Source organism: Bos indicus, chromosome 6 (assembly GCF_029378745.1).
Source record: "Bos indicus isolate NIAB-ARS_2022 breed Sahiwal x Tharparkar chromosome 6, NIAB-ARS_B.indTharparkar_mat_pri_1.0, whole genome shotgun sequence".
Taxonomy (NCBI): domain Eukaryota; kingdom Metazoa; phylum Chordata; class Mammalia; order Artiodactyla; family Bovidae; genus Bos; species Bos indicus.
The window spans coordinates 97,577,894-97,602,328 of record NC_091765.1 but is presented as its reverse complement, the minus strand read 5'-3'; the positions used below and the strand labels follow the sequence as shown (position 1 = coordinate 97,602,328).

Genomic DNA, 24,435 nt, shown 5'->3' with positions numbered 1-24,435 from the left:
TCCCCGACCAGGGATCAAACCTGCCTCCCCTGCATTGGAAGACAGATTCTTAACACTGGACCACCAGCGAAGTCCCTCCGATGCAAACTTTGAGGCTCAACATTGCATATTCTCCTTGAGGAAATCTTCCACAATTTCTTCCAGCAGGTTTGACTGTCTCTTTTTCTGTCTGCCCCTTATAATCTGATGTGAACTCCAAAGTGAAGTGAAGTGAAAGTGAAAGTCGCTCAGTTGTGTCCAACTCTTTGCGACCCCATGAACTATTCAGTCCATGGAATTCTCCAGGGCAGAATCCTGCAGTGGGTAGCTGTTCCCATCTCCAGGGGATCTTCCCAACCCAGCGATCAAACCCAGGTCTCCTGTGTTGCAGGCGGATTCTTTATTGTCTGAGCCACAAGGGAAGCCCAAGAGTACTGGAGTGAGTAGTCTATCCCTTCTCCAGTGGATCTTCCCAACTCAGGAGTCGAACCAGTGTCTCCTGCATTGCAGGTGGATTCTTTACCAGCTCTACCAGGGAAGCGATGTGAACTCTAAATCCTATTAAACCCTGCATCCCAGCATTGAACACAGTACCCGGCTTCATAAATGCTACTCTTCTTAAGTGCTTCTGAGTATTTGCTGAGTGCTGGCTCATAGCATCTGGGAAAGGGGTTGGATGCAGAACACTGCATGGGTGGTGAGACCTTGCAGTGTGTGGCCTGCAGGCTGCTGGATGGAGCGTGAGTGGAATGAGCTGGGGCACCTCCAGCACAATTGTGTCACCTGCAGGGGTCTCTTCTCTAAGCAGGAGGCAGAAGGTTGGGCGCTAGCTAGGTTTTGAGTCTTTACTGAATCTCTGAGAGCCTCCAGGGCTCACACAGGCTAGATCACTGGAGTTGGGGGAGATTGTGGGAACTATGTCATTGGGTGAGTGGAAGGGAATGGTAAGGTGGTAACTGGAACAAGAGATGGTTGAACGCTGCAGAAGTGCCCAAGAACAGTAGCACGTTTTGCTTGGAAGGGACCGATGGGGAGTCATTTTTTTCCTCCCTCTCTTCATCTTCGTCTCTCACGCTTTCCCTTACTTCCCTTTTCATTTCTCTTTTTTTTCAACGTCCTCTGCCTCTTTCCTTCAGTTTTGGCAGACATGTTACATTTTATGTCCCAAAGAACCATTTACTAATAGTGGCATAGAGAAAGAAAGGCAGAGAAAAATCTGGAGAAGTGCAAAATAAATTTGGGCTCAAGAAGAGGGTTGAAATTAAAGAGATGACAAGTAAAAGTGGTTCGTTCATTAAGTTGGGCAGCACGAGCCTTAAAATCAATTGTAAATCAAGCACTCGCATTGTGTGAGGCATGATGCCTTGGTGCATAAATCAAGTCACATTATCGCCGCTGAAATAGAGTACAAGTTCAAGATGCTGGGCTATGAACCCAAATAGGGAGATATATAGTGTTGGGTGATACAGCGAGATGCGGAGTGTCTCCCTCGACCCTGTCAGTGATGCATAAGATATTGAGTTTCTTTGGTCACTGGTGGATCAAAATTTGCATAAGGTATTTATGGCTTCTTGTGAATAGTTTGCAAGCTAAAGACTAATACTGAATTTTAGGGCATCTGTATTATCGGTAAAACTGCCAGTGCTGGAATTAAACCCCAGCAGAATTTTCATGCCGTTGAATTTACGGTGTCTTTGAAGGAGCTATATTCTGTGTTTAGTTTAAAATATGTTCACAGGCCAGGCCGTCATTTCAGCCTCTTTTACTCGTGCTTTCTCTCAACACAGGCCTTTGACCTACATTAGAAAAACCTAAGGTGCTTGCTTTGGTCTGGATTCTTGGGCCTCCCCACTCAGATCTACACGAGCAGGATGCCAGGGAGTGGGTGCTGGGACTCTGCAATTTGCTTTAAGGCCACCAGGGTTTTCTGCAGGAAGTCCACACACAGAGCCTGGTGACTGTGGGTTATGAAAGGGATACTTAATGTCTGGTTCGCATGGACCAAAGTGATGAACATCATGTGAGCTCCAGATCACATTGGCTGGAAGATGTGGTGTGCTATCAGCAGTTCGATGATACCATTCGTGTCACACAGATGGGAAACCCTGTGACCCAAAGATGGGCAGGGGCGCCTAGGTAGCCATGGGAACCCTTCCCTGCTGAGATGACAAAGCAGTGGCTTGAACAGTGTCCATGACCCTGGAGGGGCCCCTGGCAGAGGCTCTTAATTGCAATTGTATTTGTCTGCCTGACTCACACTTGGGAAGTTTTTTTTAGAGTGTAATCCCGACCTTGAACAAAATTGCACAGGGAAGCAGTCTGTTTTGTAGGCTGTGAACTGCATCCAGACCACAGCCAAATTTATCTGCGGCTCTGTACAGTTCCTGAGCCTTCATCTAGCCAGCTCTTCTGCCACTGCAGGGACGCAGATCAGTAGGAAAGCTTTGGGCCCAAATGCACCGGTGGCTGTTCTGCCATATTTTGGTGCATGGAATACAAATTCATATTATGATACCCCTTCATGTCATTCAGACCATTTGATGGTATTGCAGAAATATTTAAACATATTTTCCTGGTTTGAGCCACTCTCCTGATAACTTAGGACATCCCTATATCTTTCCGTCTGTGTGTGTGAGTGTGTGTGTGTGTGTGTGTGAGTGTGTGTGTGTGTGTGTGTGTGTGTGAGTGTGTGTGTGTGTGCGCGCGTGTGCGCTAATTGCTTCAGTCATGTCTGACTCTTTGCAACCTTGGACTACAGCCCGCCAGGCTCCTCTGTCCATGGGGATTCTCCAGGCAAGAATACTGGAGTGGTTGGTTTGCCGTGCCCTCCTCTAGGGGTTCTTCCCCACCCAGGGATCAAACCCATGTCTCTATGTCTCCTGCATTGGCAGGTGGTTCTTTACCACTAGTGTCACGTGGGAAGCCCCATTTTCTGTCTGCTGCTGCTGCTAAGTCGTTTCAGTCGTGTCTGACTCTGTGACCCCAGAGACGGCAGCCCACCAGGCTCCCCCATCCCTGGGATTCTCCAGGCAAGAACATTGGATTGGGTTGCCATTTCCTTCTCCAATGCATGAAAGTGAAAAGTGAAAGTGAAGTCGCTCAATCGTGTCCGACTCCTAGCAACCCCATGGACTGCAGCCTACCAGGCTCCTCTGTCCATGGGATTTTCCAGGCAAGAGTACTGGAGTGGGGTGCCATTGCTTTCTCCATTTTTCTGTCTACATCAATATAATTCTTAATACAGTATGCCATTGAAGATGCACCACCACCCCCACCGATTTGATAGATGCATAACTGTCTGTGATACACTCACATGATGTCTTGGAAAAACATACTGGATTTGTTCCAAGAAGTCTTCAGGTTACCCGAGCTTTGAGCTTCCGGGCGTATGTGAAGATTTACTGCTGATTCTGAAAGTGGTTGTTTATCTCTTGTACCCCTCCCCTCTAGATTCATCATTGTTGGACTGCTTGTTTGGACTCTGGGTGTTCCTATCTGACTACCAAGTAACACGTTGGTGGTGCCCTTGAGGACTTGAACATGTTGCCATGCTGACCTCAATGAGCCCAGCAGCTCTGCCCCTGCACCGGTCTGGTTAGAACCTTCCTGCAGACTCAGGATTGTCATGCTTGTAACACACTTTTGTGGCCTCAGCAGGGATGCCCGAACTTAGCTGGATGGGAGGATAAAGGAAGGCAGAGAGTAAAAGGCCTCTAATCAGGGGATCTGATGGTCTTTCCTATTGGTTCTGGGTTCTTGCTTTTATCTCTAACCCTCCAGATTCAGGACCTCATCTGTCCAGAGCTGTGGCACCTTCCAGTGCCTCCCAGCCTTAACTGAATTCCCTGGGATGCACCGCTGATTATAAGACTGATTCTTGCAGCCTCATTCTCTTGACGTGCATCTTGTACCTCTAGTATCTATCAGATCCCCACCTGACAAAGCAGGCCTCTAGTACTGACTCTTCCTGGCTCGCTGGGTCCAGTTTCCACCGGAACCTAGAACTTATCTAAACCTTGACTTAAGCTATATATGGGCGGGCATTATGTTGATTTGCTCTCTATTTCCTGTTACAGTTGCTCAATAAATGCCAGCCACATGTTGAATGAAGCTGTGTAAAGACTTCTACTTTTAAAAAGTAAGTATAAATTGTAGGAGTGGGAACTTGGAAAGAAATTTATTTGAATGACGAACATGAAAGTTGTGATTCTCTTTCTCCTGTTCATAGTAATTTCTGGTGTCCCTGCTGTTATCAAGAAATTTTCCCCATATTTTTTTTTAGCTCTTTTAGGAATAACAGGTAATATTGCTTTGCTGATCTAGGATACTGATTTTCTAAGATACTGAATTGTGCACAGAAGACGGACAAACAGATTCTCCAAATCAGGAGCTTAAACTGAACAGTTCTGGAATCTAAAATTTACAAGAGGCCATTATAATTAATACTCCTGACTGCAGGGACTTTCCTGGTGGTCTAGTGGTTAAGACTTTGCTTTCCAATGAAGGAGTGCAGGCTCAATCCCTGTTTGGGGAGCTAGGATCCCACATTCTCTGTGCCCAAAAGCCAAGATGTTAAACAGAAGCAATATTGTAACAAATTCAATAAAGGCTTTAAAAATGGTCCACATGAAAGAAAAATACTTCTGACCCTGAAACACTTTTTTTATCCTTGGCCACCCTTGCTTCCACAAAAATTCTTGATACATGTTATGGAACCAGAATGAAGTCAGTAAAGACACATTTTTTTTCTCAAGTGTTGTTTGTTGTAAAATAATAAGAAAAATCACTTATGATCTTACTGCCTTAACTAAATCAACTACTTGCCTCTATGTTTCCTCAGATTGGAATATTTGTCTTATCTGAATGAAAGCCCGGGCTGAACTAGGGTAGTGCCATTTTGTCTTACGTATTTTAAACTCTGATTTGGCTTGCCTTCTTAGTAGTCACTTCAGCTTGTCAAATGACTTCCCGAGGCTGATATCACGATGAAGACTTTGCATAGACTGTTCTATTTTTCCTAAATAGAAGGAACTAGATAAAGCATGTGGACAGTTGAGACGAAGCCAGACTCTAGATAAAAGCACATATTTTGACATAGATTTTTAAAAAAATGTATTTATTTTTAATTGGAGGATAATTAGTTTACAATATTGTGTTGGTTTCTGCCATGCATCAACATGAATCAGCCATAGGTATACATATGTCCCCTGCCTCTTGGACCTCCCTTCCCCCTCCCACCTCTTCCTACCCCTCTAGATTGTTATTGAGCCCTAGTCTGAGTCATACAGCAACTTCCCACTTGCTATCTATTTTACATATGGTAGTGTATATGTTTCCATGCCACGCCATGATTTTTTAAAAATCAGGTTGACTCTTTTTTATTTCAAAATTTATTATCTGTTGCTCTGGATCTTCCTTGCTGCGTGCGGTTTTCTCTAGTTGTGATGAGCGGGGGCTACTCTTCGTTGCAGTGCGTGGGCTTCTCACTGCAGTGGCTTCTCTTATTGTGGCGCACGGGCCCTAGGTGCCTGGGCTTCAGTAGTTGCGGCACACGGGCCCAGCTGCTCTGCGGCATTTATGTAGATTTTTGAAAGAACAGACTACACTTTGAGATGGGAAGAGGCCAGTGAACTCTCAGTTGGTCTCTGCTGTGTGTTCATGAGGAGGAAAGACGGCTGGAAGAGGGATTCTCATATCTGACCTTAGGACAGCTCTACGGGGCCAGCAGCATGGTAGCGGTTCCGTTTCCCATGTTTCCTTCTTTGAGTCTCTTGGCAGTCTTGTGATGTAGATGGATAGGTAAGATGGGTCACTAAACGTGTCTTCTATATAAGAAATTGATGCTCTGAATGTTGCTAAGTCTCATTCAGCAAGTAAGTGTCAGAGTTGAAAATCAGACTTAGATCTTTTGATGATAAATTTTGCTCCTTTCCACACACCAGCTCCTGGAATAGTGCCTGTTATATGTTCTTTCTGGAGCTATGAGCAGGCCAGCTAATCTCCTTTATTGTGGATTGCCTGAAGACGAGGGCTGGTGTGAGGTATTCGCCTTTTCCTCAGTTTTGTTTTTGGTTTCTTCTCTTAATATTTTTTCAAGATGATTTCCCTAGCATACTGTTACTTATGAGGTCAAAATTTGTGAATAAATATTAGAGCTTTACCTGCCTGGAATTAATTCAAATAAAGTCATATCTTTGATATAAACATAAGTCAAAGTAAAGAGAACTCTGAAGCATATTCAAGGGGTTTGATTTTCATTCTTTGGCTACTTTAGATTTGGGATGTCTCTGATAGGAAGTAGGATGGAGGCCTCATGGAACTGCCAAAGTATATAGTTTTTCTTTAAATTCCTCAAGAAGTATGATTTGTGTTTCTTTTCTGTGGGAGGAAAAGACATTAAAGCAGATTTATTCTAAAGCTCCTTGGAAGGAAAGCTATTTCAAACCTAGACAGTGTATTAAAAAGCAGAGACATCACTTTGCCATCAAAGGTGTGTACAGTCACAGCTATAGTTTTTCCAGTACTCATGTACAGATGTGAGAGCTGGACAATAAAGAAGGCAGAGCACTGAAGAATTGATGCTTTCAAATTGTAATGCTGGGGAAGACTCCTGAGAGTTCCTGGGACACCAAGGCGATCAAAATAGTCAGTCCTAAAGGAAATCAACCCTGGATATTCATTGGAATCTCCAATACTTTGGCCACCTGATGTGAAGAGGTGACTCATTGGAAAAGACCCTGATGCTGGGAAAGATTGAGGGTAGGAGGAGAAAGAGGCAACAGAGGAAGAGATGGTTGGATGGCACCACCGACTTGATGGACATAAGTTTGAGCAAGCTCCAGGAGATGGTGAAGGATAGGGAATCCTGGTGTGCTGCAGTCCATGGAGTCACAAAGAGTTAGACACCACCTAGCGACTGAACAGCAACAATTTTTTAGGTAATACTTTTTAAAAAAATTCTTGTTTGTACTTGTTCACTACCATTACCTGCAATTATGAATTCCAAAAAGCTTTGAAAATCCTATTTTTTCCCCCATAAGTTTAGTGCAGACTTATTTTATTAGAAATACAAGGTCTACCCTGAAATGTGACTGTTTCTAGTCTTTATTTATCCCATTTAATGTGGATATTTATGTGTTTTGCTGCAGAAGTATTAATACAAGTTGCTGCCAAGATCCTGTTTAGTGTATTACCTAAAGTATGGTTACACCATAACATATGAAAAATTCAGATCCTAAAATGCATTTAGTCTCAAGGGGTTCAGAGAAGGGACTGTCAACCTCTTCTTAAGAAGAGAGGGGAGGTGTATGACTAACGCAGAATAAGGAAGAAACACAAGCAGTTGTCTACAGAACCTTTCACGCACATTGATGTCCCCCCGATACAGGATGATGCGTCTTCGTCTCCATCCCCTTGAACTCATACACTCCCATGTGATTGATTTTCTCTGGAAAACAAAATGTGAGCAGAAGAGAAAAGGTGAGTCATTTCTAGGCAAAGCTTTAAGAGCCAACATGTAGCTCTTCATTCTTTTTCTTCTTCTGCCAAAGCTCAGTAGGGCTCTGTGTGAAGGCTGGGCTCTATCAGCTTGGACTTCCCGTGAAGCCTGGCACGGAGCTGTGACTGCTCGATGCTGGAGATGTCATGTGAATGAGAAAGAAACCTTTGTTTTGAAGTCTCTACAGTCTGTTTTGAAGTCTCACTTAGTCTGTCTTCACTGACGCATGTAAAATCGATGCTGTTTGGGATGGAGCCATCCATTAATGTAACATCTGTGGGCACCGACACAGCTAATGACCAACAGTCCAGTGTCCTCCAGGGGTCTGTGGTCCAGCTTATACAGATAAATAGTTAAGAAGTCAGGTCTGGGCTGCCGCACTGCCATGCCCTCTCCTCCACCCCAGTGTTGGTTTCCATGTTTCTACCCAAGGCTAGATGTCTCCTGACTTTATGTATCCAAACACATGCTTCAATATTACTGCACACTTTTGGTACTTTATTGGATTTAACAAATTACATAATTCCTGCTTATTATTATAAATTAAGCAACATGAACATATATAAAGAAAAAAATTATTCTTTCTTCCTCTCTCTCCTTCCAATGGTGTGTATCCTTGTACAGATGTTCTAGGCAAATACATATATGTTTGTTTTCAACATCCATCTATTTGTTTATTTATTTGGCTGGGTCGGGTCTTAGTTGTGGCACGCAGGATCTTCAGTTATGGCAGGTGAACTCTAGTTGCAGCATGTGGGACCCAGTTCCCTGACTAGGGATTGAACCTGGGCCCCCTGCATTGGGAGCATGGAGTCCTAGCCACTGGACCATCAGGAAGTCCCTAGGAAAATATATTTAGATAAATAGGGTCATTTTTAAGGATTATCCTCCCGTGAGCATTACTCTGCCAAGGCGTGAATTTTAAGTCACTTCAGTCCTGTCTGACTCTGTGACCCCATGGACTGTAGCCCGCCAGGCTGCTCTGTCCATGGGGATTCTCCAGGCAAGAATACTGGAGTGGGTTGTCGTGCCCTCCTCTAGGGGATCTTCCCAACCCAGGGACTGAACCCAGGTCTCCTGCATTGCAAGTGGATTCTTTACTGTCTGAGCCACCAGGGAAGCCCCAGTGTCCAAATCACTCTTGTTAATACTTCATTAAATCCCTTTTGTGAACCCTGTGAGGCAGGTACTGTTATCATCAACCTATGCCATTTGAGAAAATAGAAGCCTTGAAACATTGAGTCATTTGTGAATGTCACTCACATAGATTAGGACATGGTGGAGTGAGAAACCCAGGCAGCCTGACTTCACGCTCCATGCTTTGAACCTCCAAGTTATATCACTTCTGTGGTTGCATAATAGTCTGTGAATGAATGGACTGTAATTTATTCAAGCATTTCCCTGTTGATGGAGGTCTAGGTGGTTTCCTGTTTTCCTCTTTTGATTTTGTTCCCACAAATAGTGTTGAAATAAACAACAACATGCGGATGCTCTTTTTTCCTGTTGAAAGAGCCCCACGTCAGTTTCTTCCTGGGCCTCGTTTGGGACATCACTACTAGCTCTGGCAGTTGGGTTCTAGTGAGGCAGGGATTATCATAATTCCTATTCCAGTGACAGTTTAGGAATTCTTGCTTCACCAGTTCCTCTGAATCCCCTACGTGTCTCTCTAGTCCTGGGCAGAGAGGAGAGAGGCCTGTTTAAGTCAATGCAGCTTCCATGTAGAAACAGGAGGAAGTGAACTGTAAGGGATTGTGTGCTCCAAGATGTGTCAGATGCAATCACACAGCATAGATTTATGAAGCGGAGTGAAATATTTGTTTTGATTGCTCGCTGATTAAGAATACACTCTAATGCACAATCTTGACAGACATCGAGGGCAACTACCCTTACTTGAGAATCTGGGTCAGAGGTGCCCAACTTCTTCTAATTCAGCAGTCTCATTTCATTAAAGGATTATGCAAAGAAACCTCAGTTGCGTCTGTGCAACTGGCTGCTTCATCTTCAGTATTTAATATTGCAGGAGCCCCAGCGGTTGCCAGTGTTATTGTCTGTCAGTTTGTAATGTCGTCTTCGTCGTTGTTCAGTATAGAGTTTGGAAAAGCAGTCAGCAGGGGATCTTATGAAAAATGAACATATCCTATGAAAAGTGGACGTGTAATTTGATCCTAGAATAATTTGTGAAGATATTCGGGGTAAGGTGTGAGACAGAACCCCACATGTTGGAGATGCTTAAAAGTGGGGTTTTGCAAAAACCTGAACATTATTTAAAAGGAAATGGTTAAGTCTTGAGAGGTTTGTTTTAAAAATTTAATCTAGAAGCACTGCAGGGTAGGTATTTATCAATAGATTGCTATAATGTGTTACTACATGAAAATTGGACAGTAAAATTTTAAGTTAAATTATCCAGTGAAATGCATTGGTGAAAGTCATAGCATAAATTGGGAGATCTAGTGTTTGTGCTTGAATAGTGTATTTTTGTGTGAGGTAGAAGGTAGGAGTAGATAATCATGTGTGCATGCTAAGTTGCTTCAGTTGTGTCCAACTCTTTGTGACCCCATGGACTATAGCCCTCCAGGCTCCTCTGTCCATGGGATTCTCCAGGCAAGAATACTGGAGTGGGTTGCCATGTCCTCCTTCAGGGGATCTTCCCAACCCAGGGATCGAGCCTGAGTCTCTTAGGTCTCCTGCTTTGGCAAGTGGGTTCTTTAATGGCACCCCACTCCAGTACTCTTGCCTGGAAAATCCCATGGGCAGAGCAGCCTGGAAGGCTGCACGCCATGGGGTCACTGAGGGTCGGACACGACTTCACTTTCATTTGTCACTTTCATGCACTGGAGAAGGAAATGGCAACCCACTCCAGTGTTCTTGCCTGGAGAATCCCAGGGACGGGGGAGCCTGGTGGGCTGCCGTCTATGGGGTCGCACAGAGTTGGACACGACTGAAGCGACTTAGCAGCAGCAGCAGCAGCAGCAGCCACCTGGGAAGCCCTAGATAAGCATATGATCTCCTTATTTATGTATTTTTTAGTACAATGTAGGCTTTAGGGTAACCAGTTGTTCGTCTGTACAGTCTATGTTTGAAAGAAATGCTTTCAAGATCTTAAAAATTAATGATTACAAAAGTAAAAACTTCTACTTTCAGAAGTAAAGCATCACATCATCTCTGTCCTGAAGTGTCAGTGTCTATTCCTCACCTCAGTGGCCATCTCCATTTCTGTTTACTCAGGAGCATGTAATTGAAAAGCTCCCTTTTAAGTATCCAGGATGCAGGCCTCAGTCCATTCTTTACTCTGTTCATCAAGGCTGGGAAATGTGACAGATATTTTATTTATTTATAAATATTTATGTGACAGATATTTACTTATTGATTGATATTTATGAATACATATTTATAAAATGTTTATTTTTAAAAGATTTTTTGATGTAGGCCGTTTTTAAAAGTATTTTATCAAATCTATTATAATAAACTGCTTCTTTTTTATTTGGGCCCGAGACTTGTAGGATCTTAGCTGCTTGACCAGGGCTGGAACCCACACCCTCTCCACTGGGAGGTGAAATCTTAACCACTGGACCACCAGGGAAGTCCTGATAGATATTGTAACTAACCCACATTATGGCAACCCACTCTAGTACTCTTGCCAGGAAAATCCCATAGACGGAGGAGCCTGGTAGGCCACAGTCCATGGGGTCCCAAAGAGTCAGACACGACTGAGCGACTTCACTTTCACTTTCATATTATCTTGAATACAGTAAGTCCCCAACATGTGAACCTTCAAGTTGCAAACTTTCCAAGATGTGAATGTTCGTTTGTGTGTCTAGTCACGTGAGTTCACGTGTCTGGTGTACATTGTCATGTGCCTGCATCCTCTACAGGTGGTTGTGCTTTTGTGCACTTCACTGCATGGGACTTGTATAGAGTACGCTGGTTCAATATCTTTATTGCAAGCCCAGGATGTCTAGAAGCAAGTGTAAAAGCAGCATCGATGTAACTGGCACTGCTTGGAAGTGCTAAGCAAGAATGATCCTGTTAATTGGGCACCTAGGCTAACTTTCGGAGAAGGCAATGGCAACCCACTCCAGTACTCTTGCCTGGAAAATCCCATGGACGGAGGAGCCTGGTGGGTTGCAGCCCATGGGGTCGCTAAGAGTCGGACACAACTGAGCGACTTCACTTTCACTTTTCACTTTCCTGCATTGGAGAAGGAAATGGCAACCCACTCCAGTGTTCTTGCATGGAGAATCCCAGGGACGGGGCAGCCTGGTGGGCTGCCGTCTATGGGGTCGCACAGAGTCTGTCACGACTGAAGTGACTTAGCAGCAGCAGCAGCAGGCTAACTTTGTTGGATCTCTGAACAAATTGGACTTATGAATGCAATTGGAAGTTGTTTGCATGTGGGGGACTTACTCTTCACCAGCGAGAGCCTGTTTCTACAACCATGGTGCTAAGATCCTGCTGATTTCACAAAAGGAATTCCATTTCTGAAATTCTTTATACTCATGAGAAAAGCACAGATAAGGACCAAGAAATGAACATCTGGAGTTCAAGTAGCTGCAGTCCCTCTGGTGTGTGGTCTTCCACCCCCTGATCGTGGGGTCCTTATTAGGACAACGGCTGCCCCTTGAGTAAAGCTGAAACTGGCTAACAGTTTCTTGGGTCCCATTGTCTACACTGAAGATTTTAAAGTTAAGTTGTGGACATTTATTTGTGATGGACCTATGTAAGCCCTTGCACTCAGCTGCTGTCCATCTGTTCCTTTCTATAATATATTCATTCAGATTTGCCTTTGGCCATATGCTTATTCCCCTTTCTTTTTTTTTTTAAATTTTTAAATTTTTTTTAAAATTTTTTTCTTCTAATTTTTATTTTTTTATTTTTTTCAATTTTAATTAAAAAAAATTATACATGTGTTCCTCATCCTGAACCCTCCTCCCTCCTCCCTCCCCATACCATCCCTCTGGGTCGTCCCAGTGCACCAGCCCCAAGCATCCAGCATCGTGCATTGAACCTGGACTGGCATCTCGTTTCCTACACGACATTTCACATGTTTCAATGCCATTCTCTCAAATCTTCCCACCCTCTCCCTCTCCCACAGAGTCCATAAGCCTGTTCTATACATCAGTGTCTCTTTTGCTGTCTCGTATACAGGGTTATCGTTACCATCTTTCTAAATTCCATGTATATGCGTTAGTACACTGTATTGGTGTTTGTCCTTCTGGCTTACTTCACTCTGTATAATAGGCTCCAGTTTCATCCACCTCATTAGGACTGATTCAAATGTATTCTTTTTAATGGCTGAGTAATACTCCATTGTGTATATGTACCACTGCTTTCTTATCCATTCATCTGCTGATGGACATCTAGGTTGTTTCCATGTCCTGGCTATTATAAACAGGCGATGAACATTGGGGTACACGTGTCTCTTTCCCTTCTGGTTTCCTCAGTGTGTATGCCCAGCAGTGGGATTGCTGGATCACAAGGCAGTTCTATTTCCAGGTTTTTAAGGAATCTCCACACTGTTCTCCATAGTGGCTGTACTAGTTTGCATTCCCACCAACAGTGTAAGAGGGTTCCCTTTTCTCCACACCCTCTCCAGCATTTATTATTTGTAGACTTTTGGATCGCAGCCATTCTGACTGGTGTGAAATGGTATCTCATAGTGGTTTTGATTTGCATTTCTCTGATAATGAGTGATGTTGAGCATCTTTTCATGTGTTTGTTAGCCATCTGTATGTCTTCTTTGGAGAAATGTCTATTTAGATCTTTGGCCCATTTTTTGATTGGGTCATTTATTTTTCTAGAATTGAGCTGTAGGAGTTGCTTGTATATTTTTGAGATTAGTTGTTTGTCAGTTGCTTCATTTGCTATTATTTTCTCCCATTCTGAAGGCTGTCTTTTCACCTTGCTAATAGTTTCCTTTGATGTGCAGAAGCTTTTAAGTTTAATTAGGTCCCATTTGTTTATTTTTGCTTTTATTTCCAATATTCTGGGAGGTGGGTCATAGAGGATCCTGCTGTGATGTATGTCAGAGAGTGTTTTGCTTATGTTCTCCTCTAGGAGTTTTATAGTTTCTGGTCTTACGTTGAGATCTTTAATCCATTTTGAGTTTATTTTTGTATATGGTGTTAGAAAGTGTTCTAGTTTCATTCTTTTACAAGTGGTTGACCAGATTTCCCATCACCACTTGTTAAAGAGATTGTCTTTAATCCATTGTATATTCTTGCCTCCTTTGTCAAAGATAAGGTGTCCATATGTGTGTGGATTTATCTCTGGGCTTTCTATTTTGTTCCATTGATCTATATTTCTGTCTTTGTGCCAGTACCATACTGTCTTGATGACTGTGGCTTTGTAGTAGAGCCTGAAGTCAGGTAGGTTGATTCCTCCAGTTCCATTTTTCTTTCTCAAGATCACTTTGGCTATTCGAGGTTTTTTGTATTTCCATACAAATTGTGAAATTATTTGTTCTAGTTCTGTGAAGAATACTGTTGGTAGCTTGATAGGGATTGCATTGAATCTGTAAATTGCTTTGGGTAGTATACTCATTTTCACTATATTGATTCTTCCAATCCATGAACATGGTATATTTCTCCATCTATTAGTGTCCTCTTTGATTTCTTTCACCAGTGTTTTACAGTTTTCTATATATAGGTCTTTAGTTTCTTTAGGTAGATATATTCCTAAGTATTTTATTCTTTTCGTTGCAATGGTGAATGGAATTGTTTCCTTAATTTCTCTTTCTGTTTTCTCATTATTAGTGTATAGGAATGCAAGGGATTTCTGTGTGTTGATTTTATATCCTGCAACTTTACTATAATCATTGATTAGTTCTAGTAATTTTCTGGTGGAGTCTTTAGGGTTTTCTATGTAGAGGATCATGTCATCTGCAAATAGTGAGAGTTTTACTTCTTCTTTTCCAATTTGGATTCCTTTTATTTCTTTTTCTGCTCTGATTGCTGTGGCCAAAACTTCCAAAACTATGTTGAATAGTAATGGTGAAAGTGGGCACCCTTGTCTTGTTCCTGACTTTAGAGGAAATGCTTTCAATTTTTCACCATTGAGGATAATGTTTGCTGTGGGTTTGTCATATATAGCTTTTATTATATTGAGGTATGTTCCTTCTATTCCTGCTTTCTGGAGAGTTTTTATCATAAATGGGTGTTGAATTTTGTCAAAGGCTTTCTCTGCATCTATTGAGATAATCATATGGTTTTTGTTTTTCAATTTGTTAATGTGGTGTATTACATTGATTGATTTGCGGATATTGAAGAATCCTTGCATCCCTGGGATAAAGCCCACTTGGTCATGGTGTATGATCTTTTTAATGTGTTGTTGGATTCTGATTGCTAGAATTTTGTTTAGGATTTTTGCATCTATGTTCATCAGTGATATTGGCCTGTAGTTTTCTTTTTTTGTGGGATCTTTGTCAGGTTTTGGTATTAGGGTGATGGTGGCCTCATAGAATGAGTTTGGAAGTTTACCTTCCTCTGCAATTTTCTGGAAGAGTTTGAGCAGGATAGGTGTTAGCTCTTCTCTAAATTTTTGGTAGAATTCAGCTGTGAAGCCGTCTGGACCTGGGCTTTTGTTTGCTGGAAGATTTTTGATTACAGTTTCAATTTCCGTGCTTGTGATGGGTCTGTTAAGGTTTTCTATTTCTTCCTGGTCCAGTTTTGGAAAGTTGTACTTTTCTAAGAATTTGTCCATTTCTTCCTCGTTGTCCATTTTATTGGCATATAATTGTTGATAATAGTCTCTTATGATCCTTTGTATTTCTGTGTTGTCTGTTGTGATCTCTCCATTTTCGTTTCTAATTTTATTAATTTGATTTTTCTCCCTTTGTTTCTTGATGAGTCTGGCTAATGGTTTATCAATTTTATTTATCCTTTCAAAGAACCAGCTTTTGGCTTTGTTGATTTTTGCTATGGTCTCTTTTGTTTCTTTTGCATTTATTTCTGCTCTAATTTTTAAGATTTCTTTCCTTCTACTAACCCTGGGGTTCTTCATTTCTTCCTTTTCTAGTTGCTTTAGGTGTAGAGTTAGGTTATTTATTTGACTTTTTTCTTGTTTCTTGAGGTGTGCCTGTATTGCTATGAACTTTCCCCTTAGGACTGCTTTTACTGTGTCCCACAGGTTTTGGGTTGTTGTGTTTTCATTTTCATTCGTTTCTATGCAAATTTTGATTTCTTTTTTGATTTCTTCTGTGATTTGTTGGTTATTCAGCAGGGTATTGTTCATCCTCCATATGTTGGAATTTTTAATAGTTTTTCTCCTGTAATTGAGATCTAATCTTACTGCATTGTGGTCAGAAAAGATGCTTGGAATGATTTCTATTTTTTTGAATTTACCAAGGCTAGCTTTATGGCCCAGGATGTGATCTATCCTGGAGAAGGTTCCATGTGCGCTTGAGAAAAAGGTGAAGTTCATTGTTTCGGGAAGAAATGTCCTATAGATATCAATTAGGTCTAGCTGGTCTATTGTATCGTTTAAAGTTTGTGTTTCCTTGTTAATTTTCTGTTTAGTTGATCTATCCATAGGTGTGAGTGGGGTATTAAAGTCTCCCACTATTATTGTGTTATTGTTAATTTCTCCTTTCATACTTGTTAGCATTTGTCTTACATACTGCGGTGCTCCTGTGTTGGGTGCATATATATTTATAATTGTTATATCTTCTTCTTGGATTGATCCTTTGATCATTATGTAGTGACCTTCTTTGTCTCTTTTCACAGCCTTTGTTTTAAAGTCTATTTTATCTGATATGAGTATTGCTACTCCTGCTTTCTTTTGGTCCCTATTTGCATGGAAAATCTTTTTCCAGCCCTTCACTTTCAGTCTGTATGTGTCCCCTGTTTTGAGGTGGGTCTCCTGTAGACAACATATGTAGGGGTCTTGTTTTTGTATCCATTCAGCCAGTCTTTGTCTTTTGGTTGGGGCATTCAACCCATTTATGTTTAAGGTAATTACTGATAAGTATGATCCCGTTGCCATTTACTTTATTGTTTGGGGTTCGAATTTATACACCATTTTTGTGTTTCCTGTCTAGAGAATATCCTTTAGTATTTGTTGGAGAGCTGGTTTGGTGGTGCAGAATTCTCTCAGCTTTTGCTTGTCTGAGAAGCTTTTGATTTCTCCTTCATACTTGAATGAAATCCTTGCTGGGTACAATAATCTGGGCTGTAGGTTATTTTCTTTCATCATTTTAAGTATGTCTTGCCATTCCGTCCTGGCTTGAAGAGTTTCTATTGAAAGATCAGCTGTTATCCTTATGGGAATTCCCTTGTGTGTTATTTGTTGTTTTTCCCTTGCTGCTTTTAATATTTGTTCTTTGTGTTTGATCTTTCTTAATTTGATTAATATGTGTCTTGGGGTGTTTCGCCTTGGGTTTATCCTGTTTGGGATTCTCTGGGTTTCTTGGACTTGGGTGATTATTTCCTTCCCCAGTTTAGGGAAGTTTTCAACTATTATCTCCTCAAGTATTTTCTCATGGTCTTTCTTTTTGTCTTCTTCTTCTGGAACCCCTATGATTCGAATGTTGTAGCATTTAATATTGTCCTGGAGGTCTCTGAGATTGTCCTCATTTCTTTTAATTCGTTTTTCTTTTATTCTCTCTGATTCATTTATTTCTACCATTCTATCTTCTAATTCACTAATCCTATCTTCTGCCTCTGTTATTCTACTATTTGTTGCCTCCAGAGTGTTTTAATTTCATTTATTGCATTATTCATTATATATTGACTCTTTTTTATTTCTTCTAGGTCCTTGTTAAACCTTTCTTGCATCTTCTCAATCCTTGTCTCCAAGCTATTTATCTGTGATTCCATTTTAATTTCAAGATTTTGGATCAATTTCACTATCATTATTCGGAATTCTTTATCAGATAGATTCCCTATCTCTTCCTCTTTTGTTTGGTTTGGTGGGCATTTATCCTGTTCCTTTATCTGCTGAGCTCAGCTCCTGCCCCCCTTCATGCATGATGACAGTTCCTCCTTTATACATAAGTATATGAAAAAGTGTGATTACTTTTTTGAGTGATCATTTAAGTTACTTTATTTACTACTGCCATTGTGCTAAATGAAATGTTTTCACTTGGATGATTTAAAGCTTTGCCAAAACAGGGCAAAAAAATGACAAGTTTCCTCTTGGTGTGAAATGAGTGTCTTCCACCTTCGTCCTTTGGGCCTCTGTTTCCTTTCACCTGTAAAGTGAGGAATTTGGACCAGAATAGCTACTCTTTCTCCAGGAGCTCTGATAATCTGAGATGTCTGTCTCAGCAATCACACCTTAGTTGCGGACTGCAGCACCCTGTGAGGCAAGTCCATGAATAAGGCTTGGGTGGGGTGTGGGTCTTTCTCCTTATGGCGATGAATCAGAGGACTCCAGGCATCACTGTTTGATAATTCAGCCAGCTCTGTTCCTGACATGACTAACAGATATGTATGGTGATGGTGCAGAAGCTCTACCATAGGTGAGTCATCCTTTAGATCAGGAAGTACATCATGAGCGGAATCCATGGTAATCAACCGCCTGGCTTTAGTTTTGATGTAGTCATTGATCAAATAAGCATGTAGAGTGTAGCACACTTTCCCGTCTTTGCCTTTAAATATAGTTCTGCTCCCTAGGCAGGTAGTATAATTTTTTCCAAGGCAGCAACGTTTTGATTCCTGGGTCGGGAAGATCCCCTGGAGTGGGGCATGGCAACCCATGTCAGTATTCTTGCCTGGGAAATCCCATGGATAAAGGAGCCTGGCAGACTACAGTCCATGGGGTCGCAAAGAGTCTGACACGACTTAGAGACTAAAAAACAGCAACAAAAGACCCTTTACCTCTGAATATCCAGTGTTGTCTTTGAAGGAATAATGGGCTGGTGTTGATGTCTGTGTTTAATTTCACTTTAAATATTATTTTCAGAGAAGATGATGGCACCCCACTCCAGTACTCTTGCCTGGAAAATCCCATGGACGGAGGAGCCTGGTAGGCTGCAGTCCATGGGGTCGCTAAGAGTCGGACACGACTGAGCGACTTCACTTTCACTTTTCACTTTCCTGCATTGGAGAAGGAAATGGCAACCCACTCCAGTGTTCTTGCCTGGAGAATCCCAGGGACGGGGGAGCCTGATGGGCTGCCGTCTATGGGGTCGCACAGAGTCGGACACGACTGAAGCAACTTAGCAGCAGCAGCAAATATTATTTTATAATAGGCTTTTGTTTCAATGTCCGTTTAGTGTTTAATGGTGGAGTTATTTGTCCTCACAGACAAATTCAGTAGACGGAAACTTGAAAGAAGATTTTATAGATATCAGTATTTATTCAATATACGGTGCCTGTTGGCTGAATTCAACAAACGTACAGCTCCCTTGGCTGATATTCTGGTAAAACGACTCCTATTTTGTTCATTTGTGGCTGTTTCTATCTGTTGTTTTTCTCTCATCTTCAGTTCTCATGCCTTTGCTCATCTCCAAAAGGGAACAGTTTAGCTCATGAGCTTGCTATCCTCTAGGAAATATGGGGCGAGAGGATTGGCAGAAATTGCTGCTTTTTCAGCTCAGTTTTTTTCCCTGGATAGTTTAGTTCAACCCTTTGCCTTTTCTTTCTCTCATTGAGCCATCAGGTCAAGCAGAGAAAAAACCAAGCACACTTACAGTCATATTTTGATTATTCTTAATTAACCAGGGGGCTTCCCTGGTTCAGACAGTAAAGAATCCGTCTGCAATGTGGGACACCTGGGTTCGATCCCTGGGCTAGGAAGATCCCCTGGAGGAGGGCATGGCTACCCACTTCAGTATTCTTGCCTGGAGAATCCCCATGGACAGAGGGTCCTGACAGGCTACAGTCCATGGAGTCGAAAAGAGTTGGACACAACTAAGTGACTAAGCAATCAGAAGGTAAAAATTTAAGGATAAAATATTATTTTTAACAGTCTTACCAAATGTGCTTTATTATTATGTTTGAAGCCAAACTTTATCTACCTCTAATCCCTAACCTCATCCTTAGGACTAATATATCGTCCTTTGCATTTCATGTACTGACCCTGGAGAAATCTCATGACACCATGATCCTCATTTAAATTCATGTTTGGCCCATCTGTTTCTTTTTTTAAGGTTCACTTCTCCACTTTGTTCTGTGCCCTGGGAGTTGGATATCTTCATCACCATACCTTACTCTCTAGCTCAAAGTTGGCTCGGCCAATGGGAGCCTTGGCAGGTATGAGGGGGAAAGGAGGCTGAGTCCTGTGTGTTCATCACCCTTCCTGTCTCTTTGAATGGGTTTATTCTGACTGTCTTATACTTTCTCTAAAATGTCCCTCCCCACACAGCCTCTGTGTTTCCAAATTCCAAAGCCACATTACCCCTTCAGGCTTACGGGTGCTAACAGGGACCACTGATACCAACTCTGCATTGTCCCGTGGAGTTCACTGTCCCCTGCATGCCCCATTGTGGACAAGACCCTTATGAAAGTTTCCTTGTGGTATTAAGCTGGAATGTGTCATCTGTTTTTATGCTGGAGCCCTGGTGGATAGAATAATTCAATGAGTGCTTATATTACCGGCAGGTAGTGTGGTGTAATGGTTGTCTTCCTGGCGGCATCAGACAGAGCGAGGCTTGAACACATCCCCCATCACTTGTTAACTCAGAGAAGAGATTATCTAACCACTCTAAGACTTAGTTTCCTCTAATGTATTTACTTAATTTATTTGGGCTGTGCTGGGTCTTAGTTGTGGCATGGGGGATCTAATTCCCTGACCAGGGATTGAACCCAGGCCCCCTGCACTGGAAGAGTGGAGGCTTAGCCACTGAACTACCAGGGAAGTCCCAGTCTTCTCTAATTTAAAGTGAGGATGATATTATCTACTTCACAGAATTGTTATAAGAATATGTATGAATCCTCAAAAATATCAACTATTATATATAATTATATGCAGTAACATTAGAGTAATATACAGTACTATATATTATGCCATAATATATAATAACATATAATAGTATTTTATGTAATAGCATTATATATAATATTTTGGTTTCCCCTCAACTTATACTGCTTCATTTCCTCACAGATAAGGTGTGAACAATTACACATTAGTCATTTTTCATTCCTCTTCACCTTATGCTGTTGATCTTTGTGATTCAAATTACGTGGACTGCTTCCTCCCTCGTGCCCCACGAACTCCAGCTTATCTAAATGGTGGTTTGCTTCCCACAGAGGGTCCTGACTGCTCTGCTAATCTTCCTTCAAGTCTGTGGAATTTTCACATGATTTTTCTTCAGAGGTAAGTGCTAAACATGGGGGTCCCTGGTGAAGTGCGAGTCTTTTGCTTATGTGTTAACCCTAAGCACAGGCTGCTTTTCTGCACAGGAGCCAGGCATCACTGGGTAATCCCATGCTTTACAGGATGGCCGTTTTTTGTTTCTACCCTCTTTAAGCAATATCTCTAAAATGTTCTGAGAGCACTGGCTAAGCCCAGAGAGGTGTTGCAAGGATTAGCTAATTGATTATTTTAAATGCTTTGAAACCGGCAGAGAGTTTAGCAAGAAGGACAGGCTAAATAATGTTTGCAGACTTGATAGGAGTACAAAATGTACCAAACGGCCCTTCCCATTTGATTTGTTATCTAGTAGAACTTGCCTATTGTATAACACGTCCCATTAAAATGAGTTATATATGTTATTGCATTTAAAACCTGACCTGGGGGGATGCTTTAGGATAAAGAGAAGTGTTCGAAGGATATACAAACCTTTTGTCAAATGGAGTTGCAGTTACTGAAACCACTTGTGTTTTTCTGACTTGAGGGAAGTCCTAGGAAACACAACTCAGTTGCATTTGTTTTCTCAGGGCCTGTCATGTGTCAGGTCTGAATTGGTCACCATGGTTATGAGCCTTGAAGGCCCATAGACTAGAAGAGGAGCCGGTATACACATAGTCAGAACCCTTTGATCGTATGTGATAGGGGCTAAGATAGATGAATATACAAGGTACAGTGACAAAAAAAAATCAAGTGGTAATTAGCTCAACCTGGGGAAAATCAGCAAAGCTGCATCATGGAAGAGAGGCTTGACTTGGTCTTTAAGGGTAAGAGAAGTTTGCCAAGTGATAAAGGGATGAAGGACATTTCAAACACAGGGGACCTTATATGAAGAGCCTCTCCTCCTCTCTCCCTGTTTCATTCAAACATCTTTAAGAGTCCCTGCTTCCTCAGTATCCTGCTTTATCTTATTCTTTGCTCATAGTAGATATTCAGTTAATTCTTATAAATGAATAGAATGGGTGGTAGGATTATAGGCAGTGATTTCAATTTTATTCATTAGGTTTTTCCTTATTTTCTAAATTTTCTAGAACAAATGTGTCTTTATTTTGTAATCAGAATATTCTAGAATATTTGGGGAATTGTTATCAGAGTCCATGGCTGCACTGGACTTGGAGATGAATGGAGTCAAAGAGGTCAATGCGCTTTTGACCAGTTGTTAACCTGGTGGGGCAGAGGCTTGAGATGGTGGGAGGTATCACTGGAAATGAAGCTGGAATGAGAGGTTGGGGCTCAGAACTTTGGACTTTATGTTGTAGACCATGAGAAGCCATGGAGATTTTATTAGGCAGGAAGTCTGTGTTGAGTCTCTGGCAATGCTCTAGAGCACAAACTGGCTGCAGGAGGGACTGGAGAGAAAAGACCCGTTGTGACACTTTTATAATCCAGGTAGAAAAGTATTGAAGGTTCTCATGTTTGGGGAGTTGAGGAAAAGATAATGCATTTCGTTTTAGACATAAGGATACATTTTAGTGTCTGTGTGGTAGTCAGCAGGAAGGCTGGGTAAGTGTTTGGAACTGCCTGAGGCAAGGAATCAGTGCCCAAAACATGACTGACACAGAGACCTTTGACAGCATGGTCACAAAAGCAAGAGAAAAATGAAAGCAAACGGTGTTGTGAAAATCATGAGAGAAAGGAGAGGTGGTTCTGAAATGAGCAAATTATCTAGTCAGGAAGTAGAGTATTTTCCTTTCTCCAGACATTCCTCTTCCCTGCCTTCCGGTTTCTGCTCAAAAGAAACCATTTGAGGTTTCTTCAGAGATGTCTTCGCACACCACCTAAATAAAACAGCACCCTTCATTACTCCCAGCCACCTTCCGTGAGCACTGTTTCAGAATGCAGCCTTTATTATTGTTCAAGGATAATGAGGATCGGGAAGTGAGTGCCACTGAAAAGGTGATTTGTTACCCATAGTTTCCTGAGCAGGGGCAGGGCATGCCATGCCTTGCCCGCATAGTGAAACATTGGGGCCAGTCAGGACTTGGAGGGAAAGTCTTTTCTTTTTTTTTAATTTTATATTGGGGTTTAGCTGATTAACAATGTTGTGATAGTTTCAGGTGAACAGCAAAAGGATTCAGCCATACACATATATGTATCCATTCTCCCCCAAATTCCCATCCCATCCAGGCTGCCACATAACACTGAACAGCGTTCCAGGTGCTATATAGTTGGTCCTTGTTGGTTTTCCATTTTAAATATGTTAGGCAAAAGTCTTTATAGTGGTTTCCAGGCAATGGTATAGGTGAGGCAGGATAAGCAGGCTTAGGATTGGCTAGTTTTCTTTGTTTTTTTTTTTTTTTTTTGATTTTGGCTCTGATAGGTCTTCGTTGCTGTGTGTGGGCTTTCTCTAATTGTCTCGTGTGGGCTTAGTTGTCCCGAGGCATGTGGGATCACAGTTCCCAACCAGGGATCAAACCTGCACCCTCCGGATTGAGAGCTCGGAGCCTTAGCCACGGGACCACCCGGGAAGTCCCCTGGGATTGGAGAGTGTGAGTAGTTCCTGTGGACTCTTGGGAAGAAGGGCTGTGTCTTATGGTCTGGTACCTGCCCCTAGGTGGTTAGGGCAGGAGCTAGTGACCTGAGTGAAGTGGTTGGGATGGGCTTCGATTGGTTGGTTCGCATAGGAAAGACTTGCTGGAGAGGTGAGTTGTTTACTATCTCTAGGAGTTACCCTCAAAGAAGAACAGCCCTGGGAGGGTAGTGAAAGCCTCGGAATAAAAAGCCATGTTCAGTAGGAGCACCACTTGACGTTATGTTCATGTGTTTGCAGGGGAGTTCCAGGCCTGGGAGTAGGGTGTGGTGCACAAGGCTTTTACCTCAGGCACAAAGTGTATGGGGGTGGGTGCCAAAAAATTCATTAATCAAGTTGAATAATATGTTAATGTGAAGAAAGTAAAAATGGACACAAAAATATACCTGATGAATAAAAGTACCAAGGTTGTAAATAAAGACAAGATTAGTCGGTGCTGAGTCATGCTGGAGCCTGAAACAAAAGAAAAAGGAATCAGTAATATGGATCCTCTCAGTTTGATTTTTTAAGCTGTTGCATTAAAATGATCAAGCCTTTAAAAGGAAGGTAATTCTGACGCATGTTACAACATGGATGAACCTTGAGGTGAAGTCACAAAAAGACATACTGTATGATTCACTTGCATAAAACACTTACAGCAGTCAAAATCATAGAGACATGAAGTAGAATGGTGGCCACCAGAGGCTGGGGGTGAGAGGATTGGGGAGTTAGTGTTTCATGGGTATAGAGCTTCAGTTTGGAAAGATGAGAAGAGTTTCATACATGGGCGCTGGTGATGGTTGTATAATATTATGAATGTATTTGATGCCACTAAACCATGCACTTAAACATGGTTAATTTCAGTTCAGTTCAGTCACTCAGTCGTGTCCGACTCTGCAACCCTATGAACTGCAGCACGCCAGGTCTCCCTGTCCAGCACCAACTCCCGGAGTCCACCCAAACCATGTCCATTGTGTCAGTGATGCCATCCAGCCATCTTATCCTCAGTCGTCCCCTTTTCCTCCTGTCCTCAATCTTTCCCAGCATGAGGGTCTTTTCAAATGAGTCAGCTCTCCGCATCAGGTGGCCAAAGTATTGGAGTTTCAGCTTCACCATCAGTCCCTCCAATGAACACCCAGGACTGCTCTCCTTTAGGATTGAC

General features: G+C 42.0%; 1 long non-coding RNA gene across 1 annotated transcript; it reads left to right on the top strand.

Moving 5' to 3' along the window:
• Positions 1–2,974: 2,974 nt before the first annotated feature.
• On the top strand, positions 2,975–22,821 carry LOC139183661 (uncharacterized). Its single transcript, XR_011567252.1, has 4 exons — positions 2,975–3,573; positions 4,056–4,117; positions 7,367–7,458; positions 19,566–22,821. It is a non-coding gene; the product is annotated as an uncharacterized lncRNA (long non-coding RNA).
• The last annotated feature ends 1,614 nt before the right edge of the window (positions 22,822–24,435 follow it).